Here is an 8,148-nt window from a genome sequence, read left to right on the forward strand (position 1 = left end):
TTACCTATGAGCCAGTGGCAAAGGTAGAAATGTTCCCAGTTCCCTGAAACTCAGGGTGGTGTTTGTGCATGAGAGCACATCTTCCCCAAAACCAATTCAGTGCAGACATCCAAGCCTTGCTCATCCTGTCTAGGCTGCAAGGGAGGAAGGCAAACAGATCATCTGCAAATTCCTGCTTTCCATCATCTTTCTCTGAGGTGTGACTTTTGTCTGCATCATCTTTCATGAAGGAATCATAGTCTAATAGAAAAGAGCAAAAAAGCTGATCTGGCTACTGCTGAAAGATGGCAGTCCAGAAACAATTAGGTATCTATCCACCCTTCTTTGTTAAAATCATGAATAGCACGTGTAGGGAACATACCCACTCAGATGGCTGGAAAAATAAATTGTCTGCTTTTGCAGATCTTTAATTTAAATCTTGCAAGTAGTAAGGAAAGCAATTTTAATAAAAAATGCAATGCACAGAAGAATTGCTGCTTTTCATCTGAGAAATGAAGAATTTTCTTTATTTTTACTAATTTTGAATTTGATGCAGATATGATTCCAATGCTAATTATACCCCCCACTGTCTCTATGCTCCAGTGAAATGTGACTCCCTGATGTTTCTCATTGTCTTTTGTTTACAATTATGAGAAGTTGATGGAAATCATCTGGTTTTTGCTTCTGTACTGCTGTGGGATTTGTACAGCAGCAACCTGTCAAATTAATGACCTCTAGCATGAGAAGCTGTGGCCAATTCAGGCTGCAGCCACAGCTGAAATCTCAGCATTGCACTGTTTCTCTCTCATCCCCCACGTATCTGTGAGGAAACAGTTCCTGCATCATGGAAGGGTGATCTCAGAATTAAGGATAAACAGTAGGATCTTCACAAGTGAATATCCATACCCAATTTCGCTAAATGCTGTCTTGCTCAAGCCTTCTGCTTCTTGTGCCTCAGTTTTCTCCTGAAAAAAAGAAAAAAATTAAAAAAGAAAAGACATAATAATGAAGATGTGTTCTGAGCATGATCTCATTAATGTTTCCAGTGCTTTGGGACAAACTGGAGACCAGAGGGTTCTCTCAGCACCTCTCACCACACTGTCTTCAGCCCTAGGATTCCTCAAATGAAGATGTCTATTGTATAATTTGCTGGTGGCCTGCTTATGACAATTCCCAGTCTGGACTGCCTGTGAATGTGTTTGCATTTTCTGGAACTGTATGGCTCTATGAGGCATTTGTGCATCAATCTTGTATCTTAGGGATATGCAAAGTTTATGTCTTAGGAAAATATATAATTTAATTCACTGTTGATTATATATAATATATCTGAGCATCTTGTGCATAGAAATACAATTACAATCTTTGTACTGGGAATGAAAGCAGTACCAGGAAAAGCATTCTGGATTTCAGAAACCATGAGGCAAATACAGCTCACTATCTAAACGGCTGGTTCAATTAATCTTAGTAATTTGAAGTAAAATATCAGATTTCCTTCTGCACAGAGGAACAAGAGAAGGCTCTTTCCCCTAATTCCTTGGGATTTTTGTCCTACTTTTGCTTAAATCCCATCCTCCTTTTTTACAGTTCCAAATTTTTCCATCATTCCCGGGGTTTCCCTCCTCCCAGTTAGTGCTCTTGGCTGGGTGATGGCCAGCACACAGTGCTGGCATAGATGCTGTTGATGCCAGTAGGTGTGTGCTGGGCCAGGTGATGGGTGCTCCTCTGGAGGGAATGGGAGCCCCAGTTACAGCTGCATGAGGCCAATGGGCCTTTATTCACCTTGCTTTTGCATTCTCCCACTGATTTTCATAAAACAGTTTGGAGTTTATCCTATTTTAGTATCTCAAAGCTACCTCTAAAGTTTCATCAAAGGTAGCTGAAAAAAGGCTAACATTTTTTGGAGAGTAAATAACAGTTATAGAAATGTGTAACCTGACACTCAGTCTGCTAGTTCTGTGGTATACGCCCACTTATATGAAGTCCAGCAACAGCAAAAACTGGAGCATTGTACACCAGGATTGCTTCGTGGCAATTTGTCTCAATTCAGCATCTCTGGCCACCCTGATGGGTCACAGTTACTTTAGATAAAATATGAATATTGCTAACATTTCATAATAGAAATATTGATGTCACCATCTGCATTTCATAGGTTCAGTTGGGAGCACAAATAGTCAGCTTGGGTAAAAAAGTCAACACTGGATAAAGCTTGCAACTTACTGGAAAATCGTGGCAGTCAATGCTCAAAAAGTAGACAGATGTTCACATGACCCTCTGTTTTGGCATGCTCTTCCTTTAAAAGAAACCAGGGACTGAGACAACATGACGAATTAATCACTCTTAAATGCTAGAGAGTAAATCTGAAAAGATTTCAATCTCATATTGCAACTTGCAGTCATCCACACTTTTCCAGTGCCAACCCTCTGAGACTGAAGACACAGACCTTAAACTCACTACAGCTTCAAACTGGTGGTATGAATTTAATTTCAGTGTATATTTGAAACTTAGGCTACTATAAATAAGAGAAAGTCAGACACATGCCATCTTAAGCATACTAATGTATAAACATTTATGTCATTTTTTCCAATAACTAATTCACATGACAGGAATTTCTTCATAACCTGAAGTTTATGTCTGCACATTTCTGATAAATCTTCACTTCTGTGCTGTTCTACTGTCATTTCAACCAGTTAATAACAATGAATGATCAGTTTTCTGGAACCTCTATTCAGGTAACGTCTCCTTCTGAGCACCAAGAATGCCAATATTCCTCATTCCTCAGCTGGCTCTTCCCCTCATTTTAAGGCTGCCAGAAGTGGCAGCGTGTGTGTCTTTGCACGTAATGCACCCTGATCAGCAATTTGGCCTTCAGAAACCCTGTCCCACCTATCTCTACAGATGCTTCACCAGGAACAATGCTCAGTGAAACTTACTGTTTTGCGCCCCACAAACGTGGATTTGAAGCATCTTCTGTCTCAAAGAGAGCATAGCAAAACTGGGGCTCCCTGCAGTACCCAAGCATCACAAGATATATCATCTGTAGGGGGGGAGGTGAAACAAAAAGGCAACTAGAAAAACCAGTTCTGTTGAACCAGGCTCCCTGCTGCTGGCAACAATACAAAATATGTAATATTTGAGAGAAAAATGAGTTCTAGTGCTCAAGTGTTATCAATCCCTGCTGCTGTGTCCACCTGCTGCTGCCCTCCTTCAGGCCTTTTCACCTGCTGGTGCCTTGATGCTCTATCCGGCAGTCCCCAGCACCTGCTGGCAGCCTGATGTGAGCCTCTCCTGCCCTGTTTGCCTTTTCTCTTAAGAAACATGACCTGTTTCTGTTGGGAAACAACCACCTAGGAGCTGCTCACATCAGGGAGGTGGCTCCAATTTCAGTTTTGAAGTCCTAACATCTTTAGGTCAAACCTCTTCAGGTTTTGGAGGCTTTCATGTTGTCCAGAACAAGCATCCAGCCACCCAGGCAAAGCTCCCTAGTGCAGTCTGGGCCACAAAGGTCACAAAGCAAATTCAGTTGCAAGCTCAATCCCATCTCTTCTGCAAATGTGTGAAGTGCTGGGGCAGTGGCTGGTGAGGGGGCTTAAGAACCTAAGCCATGCTCCCAGGTGGGCACCTGAGCACCAGAAGTGCTCTGGGTGTCTGCACAGGGTGTGCAGCCTGCTCCAAACCAGCACAAAGAAAGACAATGCAGAATGAAGGTTCTTTTAGTTGACTCAACATTAATTTTTAGTGAAGCTACTGAGCAGGAACTGACAATGTCTTATCTTGTGAATCTTGTGCAGGACTTCTCAGTGTCTCTGTCACCAAACATACAGTGCTCAAACAAGGTATTGTAATCCATGTAAAGCAGAGTGTTTCACAAAGGACATGGAACATGATGGTTCTCACTGGACATGGGTGTAAAAGAGGCCCAGAGACTTTAAATCAATCGCCCAAGGTCAAACGGGAGCCCGGTGGTACATCTGGTACAGCAGATCTCCAGTCATTTAATAATCCTGTATTCACTAGATAGAATTGCCTCCCTAAAGCCAATATAATGACATTCACTAATGAGGTTGTTAGGTTTAATTAAAGCTGGTAGAGCACATTACGTAGAAGGAATGAAATTATTGTTTCATTATTGTATATTATTATAATTACAGTATAACTAGACATATACATTAACCACAGAAAAAGACTAACCAAATTCTGTATCATATAAATTTTTTGACACGTGACATAGGAATTGCAATAGACAAAAACCTCATGTTCTCAATGACATCCTTAGGTGCTTGCATTCTTCTGGCTTATTAATCCCTGTATTTTTTTAATAAATGAAAATAAATTTAAAATTTAAAAAATACATTCAAAATAAATTTAGTTCAAAATTTAATACTACTCACTTAAAAAGCTGATTCTCTGTATTTTCAGCTTGTTACTAAGAGTCTGTTATGCTCTATCTATTGCCACATGATAAAATATTTGGGGGTGGGATGACTGCAAAATACTGGAATATGAGGTATAGGATTCTTTCAGTTTTGAATAAAATATTCTGTTTTGTTTCCCATTCAAACTGAGACCTAACTGGAAAATATAAACATAATTTAAGGAAAATCTGAAGATAAGATGGCTAAAATTGAAATAGAAGTTTTCTAAATTTCTCTATTTGGATCTATTTGGATTTGTTTAGACCTCCATTATAACTTTACAATTGCATTACTGCAGAGTGATAGGTGTTCTTTTACCAGAAGGATTTCCCCTAGGACCAGAGTTTGATCCTATATGTATGCTTTCAAAGAAGATAAATATAATTTGCACAGGAAGATCTTCAGTCCTTGGCTCTGAGAAGCACCTTTTTCCACAGAATTTCTCCCTAAGACTTTTTGTGCTCCTTTATGAAGGAAAGGGTGTCACAAACAAATCCGTGACTTACTGTCTTGACAGTTTGCTTGTCTTTTATCCCTGAAACTCTATCCATCAGACAGCAACAGCAATACTCCTGTTCACATATTTTCTCCCTCTCCAAGACAGTCAATGTGATGACCGTGAGCTAGGGATCAGAAACCATCACAATGGTCATGCTTAGGTGTAGCCACAGTGTTGAAACACATCTTCAGGTGAAAATGGCATGAAAGGGAACAGACAAACTAGTTTAGAGCTGGCAGCCTGGGAATCATACAAATAGCACCTGTTTTTTTCTTTTCTGTCCCTTCCATGCACAAGAAGACCAGGAACAGTCACAGCAGACAGGAATCATGCAGAGTAATATTGCTCAAGTCTCGTTTTCCTTATGGCAGCTAACAGCCCAGGCAGTCAGAAACTGCTGAGATGACATTCACCCTGTGCAGGGTCAGTGCTCACATACTTTGACCCTCCAAACCAGGGCAACATCCTTAAAGCCTAAACACACTTCCCATATTCACTACTCTTATTGCTCACCTCTTTTCCTCCCATCTGTATGGACAAAACTTCCCATTTCTGTATGACTGCTCAGACTCTTCTTGGTTCACAGCTGAGTCACAGATATTTGTGGTTTATCTCAGGACTTCTTTTTAGCAGATCCCTTAATTCTCCAAGCACATTAGACAGTTTCAATCTTATGCTGACTATGGCCAAAAACATGCAGACAGAAGCATTCACAGGCATGTGAATAAAGAAATTCATATTCCTGGGTTCACAGAATAACTGCCTGCTCGTGACAGATAAGGAAGTATGTATCTACTGCTGGATTTGCTAGTGCAGGCAGGAATTTGGGTGTGCAATTTCCCACCAGCTCTCTTGAAAGATCAGAAACCCAAAGAACCACAGCAGAAAACTTTTAACTTTTCTGCTTAGGAATATGCTGCAGTGTCCATTTTCTTCAGAGAGGTTTGAGTTCAGTGTATATCAACACATGGAACAGCAATGCTCCATAAACAACAAACGTCTTAGAGCACTTCACAGAAACTGTGGAAAGTCTGAGAATGTCCCTGGAAGCCAACAGAAACCAAATAAGGAACTCTGTGTCCAGCAAAAAGGTTATGTGAGGGTGCAACATTCAGGTGTCATTATGTAGGTTTGAGCCTAGGCTCCAAAGGACGACGATTGAGGTGTCACACTGACATTTCCTTCGTCTGCATCCCAGAGCTGAAGTCTCAAAACCTGCCCAATGTCACAGTCTTGTTTCTTTCCAAGCTAATATCATCTCCCAAATTTTTGCACAGACAGGGTCAGTAAAAACACCCTTGGGAGGTCAAAGCTCTCCTGGAATGAGGAAAAATACCTTGTACGTAGTTGGTTTTTTTGGGGACATGGGATGACGGTTTTGGACAAATGCATCCTCCCTCCCTCAGCAAAGCATGGCCACAGCTTTGCACAGCTCCCTGAGTTACATGGTGCTGAATGTCCAATGGTAGTGCTGCCACTTTCCTCCTTGCCCGAGAATCCTCCTCAGGGAATCCATAGGGACACAGGAGAGTCAGCACCTGGTGCCATGGGTGAATGAAACCCAGAGCAGTCCAGTAAAATTTAGAGGAGAGAGAGATCCTGAAAAGATCCATTCCTTGTGAGTGGTGAGGTCAGACAAGAATTACCTAGGAAAATTGAGATGTGGTGCTAGAGGCTTTGGAGGCAGATATTTGTTATTGGAAATAGTGTTTCACAGGGAGAAAAAAGCCACAACTTTCTGTACTAAAGGGCTGATCTAGCTCAAGGGCTGAGTTCACAAATAAGTTTCATGCCAGATCCACCCCCTTTCCTCCGCATTCCTACCATCTCTTTTAGGTAGGTCTGATCAGAGTACTGGCATTCACAAATCCATTCACAGCTCTTCCATGAGTTCAGCTCTTTCCATGTATTCAGACCTCTCATGGAGCTTCTTTTCCAGTGCAAGAGGCCATGCCTTGGGCACAGGGCAGGAGCCAGGCCACAGCACTGTGCTGCAGACAGGGTGAGAGGTGACCCCAGAGAGAGCTGCAGGGCTGGATGAAGCTCAGCACCCGACTCTTGCCAGGTCTCTACATCCCAGCACTGAATTCCAGAAGGGCACCTGAGGTTACAGCATGGAACCCAACCACCTGCTCGAACTAAACCCTTCTTTCTGCCGAGATCGGTATCAGCCAACACATAGCCCATATGAGTGATCCCTGCATTTAATCCTATTACCTAAACACCAGGAGTTGAGCAGTGTGTCACACTGAGCCAGGAAATGGGGGAGCTTTCACAGTTTGTGTTTGTGCAGGAAATGTTTCTGTGCCGATGGCAAATCCACATCAACCCACAACCCAAGACAAGCTTCCAAGAATTATGAAGATAACATCTTGTTAGCAGCAAATACAAAGACTTAATTAAATTATAATATAGCAGCTTTTCAAAATGTCTGGGAAACCTTTCTGGAAATTAAACACAAAACAAAAGATAGAAAAAAAATCTGTAGGTATAAAGCACACTTTTCTTTTTCTACCTCTGCTCATGCTTCCCCTTACTTGCTCTTCTCACCTTCATCTTCTCTTGACACTGCTTGCAGTGATGAAGATGAAAGGGAAAGAGAAGGGAAAACGGTGAGGAAGAGATAAATCCCTCATAACCTGGGCTTAGCTTCGAAGGAAAGTTGTTAATAATGAAAGTGTTAATCTGTGGCCTGGAGGAAAGCCAGGAAAGAAAACAGGCAAAGTAGGCAAAGAACCTGTAAAGCAGTTTAATTAAAGGTGTAAGAGAAATGTCTTGAGCATCATTTCAGCTCTAAATAAACATCCATACTGGTTCTTATTCTATTCTAGGGGTTGTTTCTGGTTCCATCCTAAAACTCTTCTGTCAGATTTATACCACAGATATTCAATATCTTGTTCTTCAGTGCTTCATATTTGTAAAAGAAGCAAAATATTGCAGTGGAGATACACTGTGTGGTAAGGATCCAAGAGGGAATTTAAATTCATGACAGCTGTGATACAAAAAAATGTATTTTGCTTTTGTAGCTGGATTTATTTTTCTCTTGAAAGAAAAAAAAAAGCAGAATAAATAGCAGACAAAAATGATTTTCTAGAACTGGGCCACCAGTAGTTATTTCTTCCAAGCTAACCTCTCACTTACAGGCACTATTCAATAGAAACACAGAAAAAACCTTTTCTTACATTATACAATGTAATAATTTCTTGCAAATGGGTTACTTTGAATATAAGACAAAATTCTTACAGCCACAGTGTAAAT

Source organism: Catharus ustulatus, chromosome 3, assembly GCF_009819885.2.
Source record: "Catharus ustulatus isolate bCatUst1 chromosome 3, bCatUst1.pri.v2, whole genome shotgun sequence".
Taxonomy (NCBI): Eukaryota; Metazoa; Chordata; class Aves; order Passeriformes; family Turdidae; genus Catharus; species Catharus ustulatus.